At 45.3% G+C, this 17,737-nt stretch overlaps 1 pseudogene; it reads left to right on the top strand.

Moving 5' to 3' along the window:
• LOC135533800 (cilia- and flagella-associated protein 47-like) overlaps window positions 1–17,737 on the top strand; it is a 41,962-nt pseudogene that overhangs the window by 4,642 nt on the left and 19,583 nt on the right.

Here is a 17,737-nt window from a genome sequence, read left to right as displayed (position 1 = left end):
CAGTGACCCTCCTAGTGGAACCATCTCCCCAGGGCAGAGCCAGGTAGACAGATGGCCAACTTCATCAGTGACCCTCCTAGTGGAACCATCTCCCCAGGGCAGAGCCAGGTAGACAGATGGTCAGTGACCCTCCTAGTGGAACCATCTCCCCAGGGCAGAGCCAGGTAGATAGATGGTCAACTTCATCAGTGACCCTCCTAGTGGAACCATCTCCCCAGGGCAGAGCCAGGTAGATAGATGGCCAACTTCATCAGTGACCCTCCTAGTGGAACCATCTCCCCAGGGCAGAGCCAGGTAGATAGATGGTCAACTTCATCAGTGACCCTCCTAGTGGAACCATCTCCCCAGGGCAGAGCCAGGTAGATAGATGGTCAACTTCATCAGTGACCCTCCTAGTGGAACCATCTCCCCAGGGCAGAGCCAGGTAGATAGATGGTCAACTTCATCAGTGACCCTCCTAGTGGAACCATCTCCCCAGGGCAGAACCAGGTAGATAGATGGCCATCTTCATCAGTGACCCTCCTAGTGGAACCATCTCCCCAGGGCAGAGCCAGGTAGATAGATGGTCAACTTCATCAGTGACCCTCCTAGTGGAACCATCTCCCCAGGGCAGAGCCAGGTAGATAGATGGTCAACTTCATCAGTGACCCTCCTAGTGGAACCATCTCCCCAGGGCAGAGCCAGGTAGATAGATGGTCAACTTCATCAGTGACCCTCCTAGTGGAACCATCTCCCCAGGGCAGAGCCAGGTAGATAGATGGTCAACTTCATCAGTGACCCTCCTAGTGGAACCATCTCCCCAGGGCAGAGCCAGGTAGATAGATGGCCAACTTCATCAGTGACCCTCCTAGTGGAACCATCTCCCCAGGGCAGAGCCAGGTAGATAGATGGTCAACTTCATCAGTGACCCTCCTAGTGGGACCATCTCCCCAGGACAGAGCCAGGTAGATAGATGGTCAACTTCATCAGTGACCCTCCTAGTGGAACCATCTCCCCAGGGCAGAGCCAGGTAGATAGATGGTCAACTTCATCAGTGACCCTCCTAGTGGAACCATCTCCCCAGGGCAGAGCCAGGTAGATAGATGGTCAACTTCATCAGTGACCCTCCTAGTGGAACCATCTCCCCAGGGCAGAGCCAGGTAGATAGATGGTCAACTTCATCAGTGACCCTCCTAGTGGAACCATCTCCCCAGGGCAGAGCCAGGTAGATAGATGGCCAACTTCATCAGTGACCCTCCTAGTGGAACCATCTCCCCAGGGCAGAGCCAGGTAGACAGATGGTCAACTTCATCAGTGACCCTCCTAGTGGAACCATCTCCCCAGGGCAGAGCCAGGTAGATAGATGGTCAACTTCATCAGTGACCCTCCTAGTGGAACCATCTCCCCAGGGCAGAGCCAGGTAGATAGATGGTCAACTTCATCAGTGACCCTCCTAGTGGAACCATCTCCCCAGGGCAGAGCCAGGTAGATAGATGGTCAACTTCATCAGTGACCCTCCTAGTGGAACCATCTCCCCAGGGCAGAGCCAGGTAGATAGATGGTCAACTTCATCAGTGACCCTCCTAGTGGAACCATCTCCCCAGGGCAGAGCCAGGTAGATAGATGGTCAACTTCATCAGTGACCCTCCTAGTGGAACCATCTCCCCAGGGCAGAGCCAGGTAGATAGATGGTCAACTTCATCAGTGACCCTCCTAGTGGGACCATCTCCCCAGGACAGAGCCAGGTAGATAGATGGTCAACTTCATCAGTGACCCTCCTAGTGGGACCATCTCCCCAGGACAGAGCCAGGTCTCCCCAGATAGATATGGTCAACTTCATCAGTGACCCTCCTAGTGGGACCATCTCCCCAGGACAGAGCCAGGTAGATAGATGGTCAACTTCATCAGTGACCCTCCTAGTGGAACCATCTCCCCAGGGCAGAGCCAGGTAGATAGATGGTCAACTTCATCAGTGACCCTCCTAGTGGAACCATCTCCCCAGGGCAGAGCCAGGTAGATAGATGGTCAACTTCATCAGTGACCCTCCTAGTGGAACCATCTCCCCAGGGCAGAGCCAGGTAGATAGATGGCCAACTTCATCAGTGACCCTCCTAGTGGAACCATCTCCCCAGGGCAGAGCCAGGTAGATAGATGGTCAACTTCATCAGTGACCCTCCTAGTGGGACCATCTCCCCAGGACAGAGCCAGGTAGATAGATGGTCAACTTCATCAGTGACCCTCCTAGTGGAACCATCTCCCCAGGGCAGAGCCAGGTAGACAGATGGTCAACTTCATCAGTGACCCTCCTAGTGGAACCATCTCCCAGGGCAGAGCCAGGTAGATAGATGGTCAACTTCATCAGTGACCCTCCCTAGTGGAACCATCTCCCAGGGCAGAGCCAGGTAGACAGATGGTCAACTTCATCAGTGACCCTCCTAGTGGAACCATCTCCCCAGGGCAGAGCCAGGTAGATAGATGGTCAACTTCATCAGTGACCCTCCTAGTGGAACCATCTCCCAGGGCAGAGCCAGGTAGATAGATGGTCAACTTCATCAGTGACCCTCCTAGTGGAACCATCTCCCCAGGGCAGAGCCAGGTAGATAGATGGTCAACTTCATCAGTGACCCTCCTAGTGGAACCATCTCCCCAGGGCAGAGCCAGGTAGATAGATGGCCAACTTCATCAGTGACCCTCCTAGTGGAACCATCTCCCCAGGGCAGAGCCAGGTAGATAGATGGTCAACTTCATCAGTGACCCTCCTAGTGGGACCATCTCCCCAGGACAGAGCCAGGTAGATAGATGGTCAACTTCATCAGTGACCCTCCTAGTGGAACCATCTCCCCAGGGCAGAGCCAGGTAGATAGATGGTCAACTTCATCAGTGACCCTCCTAGTGGAACCATCTCCCCAGGGCAGAGCCAGGTAGATAGATGGTCAACTTCATCAGTGACCCTCCTAGTGGAACCATCTCCCCAGGGCAGAGCTGGTAGATAGATGGTCAACTTCATCAGTGACCCTCCTAGTGGAACCATCTCCCCAGGGCAGAGCCAGGTAGATAGATGGTCAACTTCATCAGTGACCCTCCTAGTGGAACCATCTCCCCAGGGCAGAGCCAGGTAGATAGATGGTCAACTTCATCAGTGACCCTCCTAGTGGGACCATCTCCCCAGGGCAGAGCCAGGTAGACAGCCCTGGTCCAGGCTCAGATGGCTCCTTATTTTGGCCAGAGGAAAGTAGTCCACTATACAGAGTGTCTGGTTCCTAAAGTTGTACATTATATAGGAAATAGGAGCCATTTTGGAGACCACCCCAGTCTCCTCCAAGCATCCTCTCTGACGGAACAGAACAGGATGAATTATCAATATCCTCGACATCCTCCCTGAGTCTGACAGAAAGCTGATCAGAATCATTGATCTGTGTTTTTGTCCAGGACGTGGTGCTGTCCTTCGCCCCCACCAGATGGGGACGTTCAAGGTGAAACAGGTGCTGGAGGTGCTGGGTCAGGTGGTACACCTGGAGCCCTCCTCCGTCAAGCCCGCCTCCGCAGCTTCCACACCATCACCCTGCACCTGTCAGCCGTTTGCTGAACCCCGGTGAGACCCAACACCACCCCTGCACACAGCCGGCACACTGAACCCCTCACTGCCCTGTCCACTGATCCCATACTGTATAGTTCACACTGAACCCCTCACTGCCCTGTCCACTGATCTCCTTCCCATACTGTATAGTTCACACTGAACCCCTCACTGCCCTGTCCTCTGATCTCCTTCCCATACTGTATAGTTCACACTGAACCCCTCACTGCCCTGTCCTCTGATCTCCTTTCCATACTGTATAGTTCACACTGAACCCCTCACTGCCCTGTCCTCTGATCTCCTTTCCATGCTGTATAGTTCACACTGAACCCCTCACTGCCCTGTCCTCTGATCTCTTTCCATACTGTATAGTTCACACTGAACCCTTGCCCTGTCCACTGATCTCTTTCCATACTGTTTAGTTCACACTGAACCCCTCACTGCCCTGTCCACTGATCTCCTTCCATACTGTATAGTTCACACTGAACCCCTCACTGCCCTGTCCTCTGATCTCCTTCCATACTGTATAGTTCACACTGAACCCCTCACTGCCCTGTCCTCTGATCTCTTTCCATACTGTATAGTTCACACTGAACCCCTCACTGCCCTGTCCACTGATCTCTTTCCATACTGTTTAGTTCTTCAAAGTATTGTCTGGCACTCTATCTTCAACCTGTCATTGGACCCAGTCATTGTTTTGTCTGTGATGTATCAGGCATCACCCCGGCTGTGACCAATGAGACAGGCCAGTTTGCCCGGGTGCCCTCAGTGAGCTGGGCAGGTGTGTGGGATTGGTGCGGGCAGCTGTCCTCAGCACGGCCAAGACCCGGCTCCACAGTCACGGTCAGAGCCAGAGCCACCGTAGGAACCAGAGTCCCGACGCCAGCCGGCGAGAGCTTTTGGCCTTCCCCAACGACAGGGCCTGCAGCATCCGCCCTGCCTCTCCAGACACCACCTACAGGTCATCTGAGTTATACTGGCGGTTATAGAGTATCTGCCATGGCACCCTGTGACCTATTCCAGAGACATATCAGTACTACTAATAGTAATGATGGAAATAGTATCAGTACTACTAATAGTATTGATGGAAATAGTATCAGTGCTACTAATAGTAATGATGGAAATAGTATCAGTACTACTAATAGTATTGATGGAAATAGTATCAGTACTACTAATAGTATTGATGGAAATAGTATCAGTACTACTAATAGTAATGATGGAAATAGTTACAGTACTACTAATAGTAATGATGGAAATAGTATGAGTACTACTAATAGTAATGATGGAAATAGTATCAGTACTACTAATAGTAATGATGGAAATAGTATCAGTGCTACTAATAGTATTGATGGAAATAGTATCATTTCTACTAATAGTAATGATGGAAATAGTATCAGTACTACTAATAGTATTGATGGAAATAGTATCAGTACTACTAATAGTAATGATGGAAATAGTATCAGTGCTACTAATAGTATTGATGGAAATAGTATCAGTTCTACTAATAGTAATGATGGAAATAGTTACAGTACTACTACTAGTAATGATGGAAATAGTATCAGTACTACCAATGGTATTGATGGAAATAGTATCAGTTCTACTAATAGTAATGATGGAAATAGTATCAGTACTACTAATAGTAATGATGGAAATAGTATCAGTACTACTAATAGTAATGATGGAAATAGTATCAGTGCTACTAATAGTAATGATGGAAATAGTATCAGTACTACTAATAGTAATGATGGAAATAGTATCAGTACTACTAATAGTATTGATGGAAATAGTATCAGTACTACTAATAGTAATGATGGAAATAGTATCAGTACTACTAATAGTAATGATGGTAATGATGGAAATAGTATCAGTGCAGTCAGGTTTGCAGGGACCTACTAGCCAGATCAAATCAAATTCTAATGCGAGTGTAGTGAAATGCTTGTGCTTCTAGTTCCGACAGTGCAGTAATATGTAACAAGTACTCTAACAATTCCACAACAACTACCTAATACACACAATTCTAAGTAAAGGGATGGAATAAGAATATGTACATATAAATATATGGATGAGCGATAACCGAGTGTCATAGGGAAGATGCAATAGATGGTATAAGATACAGTATATACACATGAGATGAGTAATGCAAGATATGTAAACATTATTAAGTGGCATTATTAAAGTGACCAGATGTCTGGGCAGTCAGCGCAGTTGGTTTACAATTTACATCCGTGTTCTTGTAAAGACCTATGTAGCCCCTATGTTCTGTTCCTATGTAGCCCCTATGTTCTGTTCCTATGTAGCCCCTATGTTCTGTAAAGTCCTATGTAGCCCCTATGTTGTGTAAAGTCCTATGTAGCCCCTATGTTCTGTAAAGTCCTATGTAGCCCCTATGTTCTGTAAAGTCCTATGTAGCCCCTATGTTGTGTAAAGTCCTATGTAGCCCCTATGTTCTGTAAAGTCCTATGTAGCCCCTATGTTCTGTAAAGCCCTATGTAGCCCCTATGTTCTGTAAAGTCCTATGTAGCCCCTATGTTCTGTAAAGTCCTATGTAGCCCCTATGTTCTGTAAAGTCCTATGTAGCCCCTATGTTCTCTAATGTCATATGTAGCGCCTATGTTCTGTAAAGTCCTATGTAGCCCCTATGTTCTCTAATGTCCTATGTAGCCCCTATGTTATGTACAGTCTTATGTAGCCCCTATGTTCTGCAAAGTCATATGTAGCCCCTATGTTCTCTAAAGACCTATGTAGCCCCTATGTTCTGTAAAGTCCTATGTAGCCCATATGTTTTGTAAAGTCCTGTGTAGCCCCTATGTTCTGCCTATGAACTCTTATGAACTGCTTATATCCTCTCCCTCCACCCAGGACCATCTTCACGGGGGTGGAGCGTTACCGCTTCGAGGACCCTGACTTTTCCTTCACGGAGGAGGAGGAGCAGCAGAGACAGAGACACAGAGATCACTACCTAGCCTTCATCAGGAGCCTGCGAAAGACACGCTTGCAGAAAACCACTGCGAGGTAGACAGAGTGGGATGTGTGTTCTGTATGTTGTAATCTTGGCACCCACAACCAAAGAGCTACCCAGTAAGCAAAATGACACTGAAAAGACTTGACATTACATACATTTCAGGTGCTGAAAAGAATAACAAATAATTAAAGAGCAGCAGTAAATAACAATAGCGGGGCTATATACAGGGGGTACCGTTACAGAGTCAATGTGGGGGCACCCGTGTCAAGGTAATTGAGGTAATATGTACATGTAGGTAGAGTTATTAAAGTGCCTATGCATAGATAATAACAGAGAGTAGCAGCAGCGTAGAAGAGGTGATGCAACCAGTCAGGAGGCTCTCGATGGTGCAGCTGTAAAACCTTTTGAGGATCTGAGGACACATGCCAAACCTTTTCAGTCTCCTGAGTCTCCTTCACGACTGTCTTGGTGTGCTTGGACCATGTTAGTTTGTTGGTGATGTGGACGCCAAGGAACTTGGCTCTCAACCTGCTTCACTAAAGCCCTGTCGATGAGAATGGTGGCGTGCTCGGCCCTCCTTTTCCTGTAGTCCACAATGATCTCCTTTGTCATGGTGAGGGAGAGGTTGTTGTCCTTGCACCACACGTTCAGGTCTCTGACCTCCTCCCCTATAGGCTGTCTCATCGTTGTCGGTGATCAGGCCTACCACTGTTGTGTAAATCAGCAAACTCATTGATGGTGTTGTAGTCGTGCATGGCCGTCATGAGTGAACAGGGAGTACAGGAGGGGACTGAGCACGCACCCCTGAGGGGCCCGTGTTGATGATCAGCGTGGTGGATGTGTTGTTACCTATCCTTACCACCTGGGGGCGGCCTGTCAGGAAGTCCAGGATCCAGTTGCAGAGGCAGGTGTTTAGTCCAAGGGTCTTTAGCTTAGTGATGAGCTTTGAGGGCACTATGGTGTTGAACGCTGAGCTGTAGTCAATGAATAACATTCTCACATAGGTGTTCCTTTTGTCCAGGTGTAAAAGGGCAGTGTGGAGTGCCATAGAGATTGCATCATCTGTGGATCTGTTGGTGCGGTATGCAAAGTGGAGTGGGTCTAGGGGTTCTGAGATACTGGTGTTGATGTGAGCCATGACCAGCCTTTCAAAGCATTCCACGTCGGACGTCAAAGAAACGCTTTATTTTCTGACGTTGAAAATGCGGATTTTCTTTCTTCTCAGGCTGCATGGTGAGGTGGAGGACGACATAGACATTGGGCTCCGGCCTGCCGCAGGGCTCCTCACCCCCCAGCTCTCTGAGGGACCTGGAGTCCAATCACAGCCAGGAGGGGCATAGCGTCGACCAGGGACATAGCCAGCTATTGACCACCTGTATGCTGGCTGCCATGGAGACCAGGTCCAGATTCAGACAGGTATGGCAGGTAAAGCAGGGTGTTTAAAGTCTCTGGTAAACCATTTTTCATGGGTCCTCTAAAGTCTACAGTTACCTGTTTTAGCCCCTGCAATCCCCCTTTATCATTCTGTATCTGGTGTTGCCTGACTGACTGTATACAATCCCCTCCCTTTATCATTCTATATCTGGTGTTTCCTGACTGACTGTATACACTCCTCCCTTTATCATTCTATATCTGGTGTTTCCTGACTGACTGTATACAATCCCCTCCCTTTATCATTCTGTATCTGGTGTTTCCAGACTGACTGTATACAATCCCCTCCCTTTATCATTCTGTATCTGGTGTTTCCTGACTGACTGTATGGAATTCCTCTGTCTCTATCATTCTATATCTGGTGTTTCCTGACTGACTGTATACACTCCACTCCCTTTATCATTCTACATCTGGTGTTTCCTGACTGACTGTATGGTATTCCTCTTTCTCTATCATTCTTTAACCCTCTGCTGTCCAGGTGACAGAGGGCATCAATGCACTACCCTCCACCAACCAGGAGGTGGCAGACTGCAGTCGCACCCTGACAGTTCAGCAGCTCCACCAAGTAGTCATAGGTGAGAAACGCATGCAGTCTTTGTTTGCATTAGGAATCTTAAGCCCTCTTGTCCCTCCCATGGCTGATGAAGAGAATATTCACGAAATTAGCATTTTAAAGATGTGAATCAGAGTTTGGTTTCCCCTCCTCCCCTTCCAGGCCCGTCCTTAATAGATTTTGGTGAGGTGTGTGTGGCCTCAGTGTGTGTGAGGAACCTGGACCTGGTGAACAACCTGCAGGTGTATGTGTGGGTGCAGCTGGAGTTAGACTGCTGTCCTGAGCTGCAGCGCTCCAGCCCCCTGTCCCACGTCCTGCCCCCCCTCTCCAGAGCCACCCTGCCCCTCGTCTTAGAGAGCACCAAGCTGGGAAAGTTCCACAAGTTAGTCACTCTGTGTGTGGCTGGTTGTCTGTCTCTGTCTCACTCTCTCTCTCTCTCTTGCTCTCGCTCTCTCTCTCTCGCTCTCAATCTCTCTCTCTCTCTTCTTGCTCTTGCTCTCTCTCCCTCTTGCTCTCGATCTCTCTTGCTCTCGCTCTCTCTCTCTCTCCCTCTTGCACTCGATCTCTCTTGCTCTCTCTCTCTCTCTCTCTCTTGCTCTCGATCTCTCTTGCTCTCGCTCTCGATCTCTCTCTCTCTTGCTCTCGATCTCTCTTTGCTCTCGCTCCTCGCTCTCTCTCTTGCTCTCGATCTCTCTTGCTCTCGCTCTCGATCTCTCTCTCTCTCTCTCTCTTTTATATATAGAGGTTTCCTAAATTGATAATTGACCAACCAAATGGAGTCCAATTGTTATTGCTTGATGAACTGACTGGCTGGCTGCCATTTGACTGGTAGATTCTGTCTCCCAGGTCAATCTGCTACACGGTGAATAGTCATCACCGCAGCCATGTCCTGGTTCAGTCCCAGCTGGTCCCTGTGGTCCTCCAGCTGTCCCAGAGCCAGGTGGTCCTGTCCCCTTCCCCCAGCTACCTGGCCCAGTCGGCCTACAGGGGTACTGTGACCCTGGTCAACCCCAGGAACCACCCGGCTGACTTCACCTGGAGGCCCATCATCACAGAGACGGGCCTGGCCTTCCTCCATACGCCCAGCCACAGGTAGGCTGCTGCTCTGGGCCTTATCAAAACCACACGCTACTGTCGTCTTCCATATGTTCTGTATGGTGATGTTCTGTAGTCTAGTCTTCTATATGTACTGTATGGTGATGTACTGTAGTCTAGTCTTCTATATGTACTGTAGTCTAGCCTTCTATATGTACTGTAGTCTAGTCTTCTATATGTTCTGTATGGTGATGTACTGTAGTCTAGTCTTCTATATGTTCTGTATGGTGATGTACTGTAGTCTAGTCTTCTATATGTTCTGTATGGTGATGTACTGTAGTCTAGTCTTCTATATGTACTGTATGGTGATGTACTGTAGTCTAGTCTTCTATATGTACTGTAGTCTAGTCTTCTATATGTACTGTAGTCTAGTCTTCTATATGTTCTGTATGGTGATGTACTGTAGTCTTCTTTCTATATGTACTGTAGTCTAGTCTTCTATATGTACTGTATGGGGATGTACTGTGGTCTAGTCTTCTATATGTACTGTAGTCTAGTCTTCTATATGTTCTGTATGGTGATGTACTGTAGTCTAGTCTTCTATATGTACTGTAGTCTAGTCTTCTATATGTACTGTAGTCTAGTCTTCTATATGTTCTGTATGGTGATGTACTGTAGTCTAGTCTTCTATATGTACTGTAGTCTAGTCTTCTATATGTTCTGTATGGTGATGTACTGTAGTCTAGTCTTCTATATGTACTGTAGTCTAGTCTTCTATATGTACTGTAGTCTAGTCTTCTATATGTTCTGTATGGTGATGTCCTGTAGTCTAGTCTTCTATATGTTCTGTATGGTGATGTACTGTAGTCTAGTCTTCTATATGTTCTGTATGGTGATGTACTGTAGTCTAGTCTTCTATATGTACTGTAGTCTAGTCTTCTATATGTACTGTAGTCTAGTCTTCTATATGTTCTGTATGGTGATGTCCTGTAGTCTAGTCTCTATATGTACTGTAGTCTAGTCTTCTATATGTACTGTAGTCTAGTCTTCTATATGTTCTGTATGGTGATGTACTGTAGTCTAGTCTTCTATATGTACTGTATGGTGATGTACTGTGGTCTAGTCTTCTATATGTACTGTATGGTGATGTTCTGTAGTCTAGTCTTCTATATGTACTGTAGTCTAGTCTTCTATATGTACTGTAGTCTAGTCTTCTATATGTACTGTAGTCTAGTCTTCTATATGTACTGTTTGGTGATGTACTGTAGTCTAGTCTTCTATATGTTCTGTTTGGTGATGTTCTGTAGTCTAGTCTCTATATGTACTGTAGTCTAGTCTTCTATATGTTCTGTATGGTGATGCACTGTAGTCTAGTCTTCTATATGTACTGTAGTCTAGTCTTCTATATGTTCTGTATGGTGATGTACTGTAGTCTAGTCTCTATATGTACTGTAGTCTAGTCTTCTATATGTTCTGTATGGTGATGTACTGTAGTCTAGTCTTCTATATGTTCTGTTTGGTGATGTTCTGTAGTCTAGTCTCTATATGTACTGTAGTCTAGTCTTCTATATGTTCTGTATGGTGATGCACTGTAGTCTAGTCTTCTATATGTACTGTAGTCTAGTCTTCTATATGTACTGTAGTCTAGTCTTCTATATGTTCTGTATGGTGATGTACTGTAGTCTAGTCTTCTATATGTACTGTAGTCTAGTCTTCTATATGTTCTGTATGGTGATGCACTGTAGTCTAGTCTTCTATATGTACTGTAGTCTAGTCTTCTATATGTTCTGTATGGTGATGTACTGTAGTCTAGTCTTCTATATGTACTGTAGTCTAGTCTTCTATATGTACTGTAGTCTAGTCTTCTATATGTTCTGTATGGTGATGCACTGTGGTCTAGTCTTCTATATGTACTGTATGGTGATGTACTGTAATCTACTCTTCTATATGTACTGTAGTCTAGTCTTCTATATGTACTGTAGTCTAGTCTTTTATATGTACTGTATGTTGATGCACTGTAGTCTAGTCTTCTATATGTACTGTAGTCTAGTCTTTTATATGTACTGTATGGTGATGCACTGTAGTCTAGTCTTCTATATGTACTGTAGTCTAGTTTTCTTTATGTTCTGTATGGTGATGTACTGTGGTCTAGTCTTCTATATGTTCTGTATGGTGATGTACTGTAATCTAGTCTTCTATATGTTCTGTAGTCTAGTCTTCTATACAGTGGGGAGAACAAGTATTTGATACACTGCCGATTTTGCAGGTTTTCCAACTTACAAAGCATGTAGAGGTCTGTACTTTTTATCATAGGTACACTTCAACTGTGAGAGACGGAATCTAAAACAAAAATACAGAAAATCACATTGTATGATAAGTAATTAATTTGCATTTTATTGCATGACATAAGTATTTGATACATCAGAAAAGCAGAACTTAATATTTGGTACAGAAACCTTTGTTTGCAATTACAGATTACAGATCATACGTTTCCTGTAGATCTTGACCAAGTTTGCACACTGCAGCAGGGATTTTGGCCCACTCCTCCATACAGACCTTCTCCAGATCCTTCAGGTTTCGGAGCTGTCTTTGGGCATTACGGACTTTCAGCTCCCTACAAATATTTTCTATTGGGTTCAGATCTGGAGACTGGCTAGGCCACTTCAGGACCTTGAGATGCTTCTTACGGAGCCACTCCTTAGTTGCCCTGGCTGTGTGTTTCGGATCGTTGTCATGCTGGAAGACCCAGCCACAACCCATCTTCAATGTTCTTACTGAGGGAAGGAGGTTGTTTGCCAAGATCTCGCGATACATGGCCCCATCTATCCTCCCCTCAATACGGTGCAGTCGTCCTGTCCCCTTTGCAGAAAAGCATCCCCAAAGAATGATGTATCCACCTCCATGCTTCACGGTTGGGATGGTGTTCTTGGGGTTGTACTCATCCTTCTTCCTCCAAACACGGCTAGTGGAGTTTAGACCAAAAGCTCTATTTTTGTCTCATCAGACCACATGACCTTCTCCCATTCCTCCTATGGATCATCCAGATTGTCATTGGCAAACTTCAGACGGGCCTAGACATGCGCTGGCTTGAGCAGGGGGACCTTGTGTGCGCTGCAGGATTTTAATCCATGACGGTGTAGTGTGTTACTAATGGTTACTAATGGTTCTTTGAGACTGTGGTCCCAGCTCTCTTCAGGTCATTGACCCGGTCCTGCCCTGTAGTTCTGGGATAGGAAAACCTGCAAAATCGGCAGTGTATCAAATACTTGTTCTCCCCACTGTATGTACTGTATGGTGATGTACTGTAGTCTAGTCTTCTATATGTACTGTATGGTGATGTACTGTAGTCTAGCCTTCTATATGTACTGTAGTCTATTCTTCTATATGTACTGTAGTCTAGTCTCTATATGTTCTGTATGGTGATGTACTGTAGTCTAGTCTCTATATGTACTGTAGTCTAGTCTCTATATGTACTGTATATGTACTGTAGTCTAGTCTCTATATGTTCTGTATGGTGATGTACTGTAGTCTAGTCTCTATGTACTGCAGTCTAGTCTATATGTACTGTATGGTGATGTACTGTAGTCTAGTCTTCTATATGTACTGTAGTCTAGTCTCTATATGTTCTGTAGGGTGATGTACTGTAGTCTAGTCTCTATATGTACTGTAGTCTAGTGATATGTACTGTAGTCTAGTCTTCTATATTTACTGTATGGTGATGTACTGTAGTCTAGTCTTCTATATGTACTGTAGTCTAGTCTTCTATATGTACTGTATGGTGATGTACTGTAGTCTAGTCTTCTATATGTACTGTAGTCTAGTCTCTATATGTACTGTATGGTGATGTACTGTAGTCTAGTCTTCTATATGTTCTGTATGGTGATGTACTGTAGTCTAGTCTCTATATGTACTAGTCTAGTCTTCTATATGTACTGTAGTCTAGTCTCTATATGTACTGTAGTCTAGTCTCTATATGTTCTGTATGGTGATGTACTGTAGTCTAGTCTCTATATGTAGTCTAGTCTTCTATATGTACTGTAGTCTAGTCTCTATATGTTCTGTGTGGGGATGTACGTGTCTCTAGTATCGTTCTCCCTCCCACCCCCCCTCTCTCTCCCTCCTTCTCTCTCCCTACCACCCTCTCTCCTCCCTACCACCCTCTCTCTCTCTCTCCCTCCTCTCTCCCTCCCACCCCCTCCCTCTCTCTTCCTCCCCCCTCTTCTCTCTGCCAGGTACTGTGGAGGCCTACAGGGAGTTAGACTGTGAGGTGATGTGGCATCCCTCTTTCTCCTCTCCTCTGGAGGGACAGTTTGACCTGTGTGTTCACCAGGGAAACACCGCACAGCTACGATGTCTGGCCAAGGTGTGTGTGTATCTGTGTGTTTCTGTAGTTGAGGTTCCTGTGATTGTTAATGTAGAGAGAGATCCCATTCTCCTCCCTCCAGCTTGGTTCATCCAGTGTGCAGCTGGCTGAGAAACATCTGGTGTTTGGATCAGTACCTCTCATCTTCCCCTCCGTCAGGACCGCAACGCTACACAACACAGGACACAACCATGCCTACTTCCAGGTTCACACTCCACACCGGGTCTTTGTACCGTCTATACTTGTGTGTGTGTTTTATAGAGGTATAGCGTGTGTGTGTGTGTGTGTGTGTGTGTGTGTGTGTGTGTGTGTGTGTGTGTGTGTGTGTGTGTGTGTGTGTGTGTGTGTGTGTGTGTGTGTGTGTGTGTGTGTGCGCGCGTGTGGGTATCAGGTGTTGGACGTGTACCCCCTGCCTGGCATGGTGGTGACCCCCACCGAGGGTGTGGTACCTGTGGGGGGGCAGGCAGAGGTCCAGGTGCACCTCAACCCCGGAGCTGTCATGAAGTTTGACACCAGAGTGGAGGTGAAGGAAACAGACACACAACATATCGTAAAGTCTCTACAGACACACAACATATCATAAAGTCTCTACAAACACACAACATATTATAAAGATTAGACACCTACAGTAGATTAAATAAAATTAAAAAAGTAGATTAAATACCTACTGTAGATTAGACACCTATATTATTAGACACCTACAGAATTAGACACCTAAGTAGATTAGACAACTACAGTAGATTAGACACCTACTGTAGATTAGACACCTTATTTTAGAAACCTAAAGATTAGACACCTACAGTAGATTAGACAACTACAGTAGATTAGACACCTACATTAGATTAGACACCTATATTAGATTAGACACCTACATTAGATTAGACAACTACAGTCTTACAACTACAGTCATTAGACACCTTTAGATTAGACACCTATAAGATTAACAACTCTAGATTAGACACCTATATTAGATTAGACACCTACATTAGATTAGCAAACTTAGATTAGACAACTACAGTAATTAGACAACTACAGTAGATTAGACAACTACAGTAGATTCAGTACAGTAGATTTACTGTAGATTTATTTCTGAAACCTAAATAACCTCTAGTCTTACCTGTCATTATTTCAGAAACCTAAATAACCTCTAGTCTTAACTGTCATTATTTCTGAAACCTAAATAACCTCTAGTCTTACCTGTCATTATTTCAGAAACCTAAATAACCTCTAGTCTTACCTGTCATTATGTCAGAAAATAACCTATTTCAGATAAATAACCTCTAGTCTTACCTGGATTAGTTTGTCCTAAATAACCTCTAGTCTTACCTGTCATTAGATTTCAGAAACCTAATAGTCATGATGGATGCTTGTCTAACGAGGTGTGTGTTGCAGATCGCTCTAAGGGAACATGAAATCTCTGGAGCTGATAGTGGGCGACACCCCCCTGGTGGACATCAACGTGGTGAGTTCATATGTATGTGTGTGTGTGTGTGTGTGTGTGCATGTGTGTGTGTGTGTGTGTGTGTGCATGTATGTGTATGTGCATGTGCGTGTGTGTGTGTGTATGTATGTATATGTGTGTGTGTGTGTGTGTGTGTGTGTGTGTGTGTGTGTGTGTGTGTGTGTGTATATGTATGTATGTATGTGTGTGTATATGTATGTATGTGTGTATGTGTGTGTATGTGTGTGTGTGTGTGTGTGTGTGTGTGTGTGTGTGTATATGTACAGTTGCAAGAAAAAAGTATGTGAACCCTTTGGAAATACCTGGATTTCTGCATACATTTTTCATAACATTTGATCTTCATCTAAGTCACAACAATTGACAAACATAGTGTGCTTAAACTAATAACACACAAGCAATGTGCCTTTTTCTCTCCACACATAATGGTGTTGTGTTCCTTCCAAACAACTCAGCTGTAGTTTCATCTGTCCACAGAATATTTTGCCAGAAGTGCTGTGGAACATCCAGATGATCTTTTGTTAACTTCAAATGTGCTGCATTGTTTTTATTGAGACAGCAGTGGCTTCTTCCGTGGTGTCCTCCCATGAACACTATTCTTGTCTAGTGTTTTACGTACCGTAGACTCGTCAACAGAGATGTTAGCGTGTTCCAGAGATTTCTGTAAGTCTTTAGCTGACACTCTAGGATTCTTCTTAACCTCATTGAGCATTCTGCTCTGTGCTCTTGCAGTCATCTTTGCAGGACGGCCTCTCCTGTAGCAACAGTGCTGAACTTTCTCCACCTCTAAACAATTTATCTTACTGTGGACTGATGAACATCAAGGCTTTTAGAGATACTTTTGTAACCCTTTCCATCTTTATGCAAGTCAACAATTAGGTCTTCTGAGATCTCTCTTGTTCGAGACATGGTTCCCATCAGGCAATGCTTCTTGTGAAAAGCAAACTCAAAATTTGTGAGTGTTTTTATAGGACAGGGCAACTCTAACCAACATCTCCAATCTCGTCTCATTGATTGGACTCCAGGTTAGCTGACTCCTGACTCCAGTTATCTTCTGGAGAAGTCATTAGCCTGGGGTTCTCATACCTTTTCCAACCTACACTGCAAATGTTTAAATGATGTAATCAGTATAGACAAGAAAAATACAATAATTGGTGTGTTATTAGTTTAAGCACACTGTGTTGTCTGTTGTTATGACTAAGATGAAGATCAGATCAAATGTGATGACCAATTTATTCAGAAATCCAGGTATGCGTGTGTGTGTGTGTGTGTGTGTGTGTGTGTGTCTGTGTACGAAACACACAGAACAGCAGAGCATAACAGCGTGTCCTGAATATGCCCTGTCAGGAGCACACTACAGCAGTCTCTAGTCCTTTTCTGCTGAGTTGTGGAAAACAAACAATCCGTACCAATTTATCATAACAACAAAGTCTGCTGCTTCCTGTTTGGAAATGAATGGAAACCCCTTTTCCAACAGAACAAGATGAATGTGGTGGTGTTCACTGCCTTGAAATGAGCAGGTGGTTCACACACAAAAATAGACAACTTTTTGTGTGTGAGTAGTTCTTTTTCCTTTTTGCAATGGGCAGTTCTTTCAAAAAACAAATCAGAATTGACATGTTTTTCTTTGGAGTGTTTGTCTCAGCCCCTTAGCTGGGCTCTGTAGAATGAGCTGCTGGGCCACGCAGGCTTTAAGAGGGCAGGCCACGCTTACAGCTGGATCCAACTGGATCCTCCCTCTCCTTTAACTGGATCCTCCCTCTCCTTTAACTGGATCCTCCCTCTCCTTTAACTGGATCCTCCCTCTCCTTTAACTGGATCCTCCCTCTCCTTTAACTGGATCCTCCCTCTCCTTTAACTGGATCCTCCCTCTCCTTTAACTGGATCCTCCCTCTCCTTTAACTGGATCCTCCCTCTCCTTTAACTGGATTCTCCTCCCTTTAACTGATCCTCCCTTCCTTTAACTGGATCCTCCCTCTCCTTTAACTGGATCCTCCCTCTCCTTTAACTGGATCCTCCCTCTCCTTTAACTGGATCCTCCCTTTTCATTCTTTCATTTTCAGAGAGCAGAGCTGAGCTGTTCATTTTCAGAGAGCAGAGCTGAGCTGTTCATTTTCAGAGAGCTGAACAGAGCTGAGCTGTTCATTTTCAGAGAGCAGAACAGAGCTGAGCTGTTCATTTTCAGAGAGCAGAACAGAGCTGAGCTGTTCATTTTCAGAGAGCAGAACAGAGCTGAGCTGTTCATTTTCAGAGAGCAGAACAGAGCTGAGCTGTTCATTTTCAGAGAGCAGAACAGAGCTGAGCTGAGCTTTCATTTTCAGAGAGCAGAACAGAGCTGAGCTGTTCATTTTCAGAGAGCAGAACAGAGCTGAGCTGTTCAT

Source organism: Oncorhynchus masou, unplaced genomic scaffold (genome assembly GCF_036934945.1).
Source record: "Oncorhynchus masou masou isolate Uvic2021 unplaced genomic scaffold, UVic_Omas_1.1 unplaced_scaffold_2669, whole genome shotgun sequence".
NCBI lineage: Eukaryota > Metazoa > Chordata > Actinopteri > Salmoniformes > Salmonidae > Oncorhynchus > Oncorhynchus masou.
This window is presented reverse-complemented; position numbering and strand designations above follow the sequence as displayed.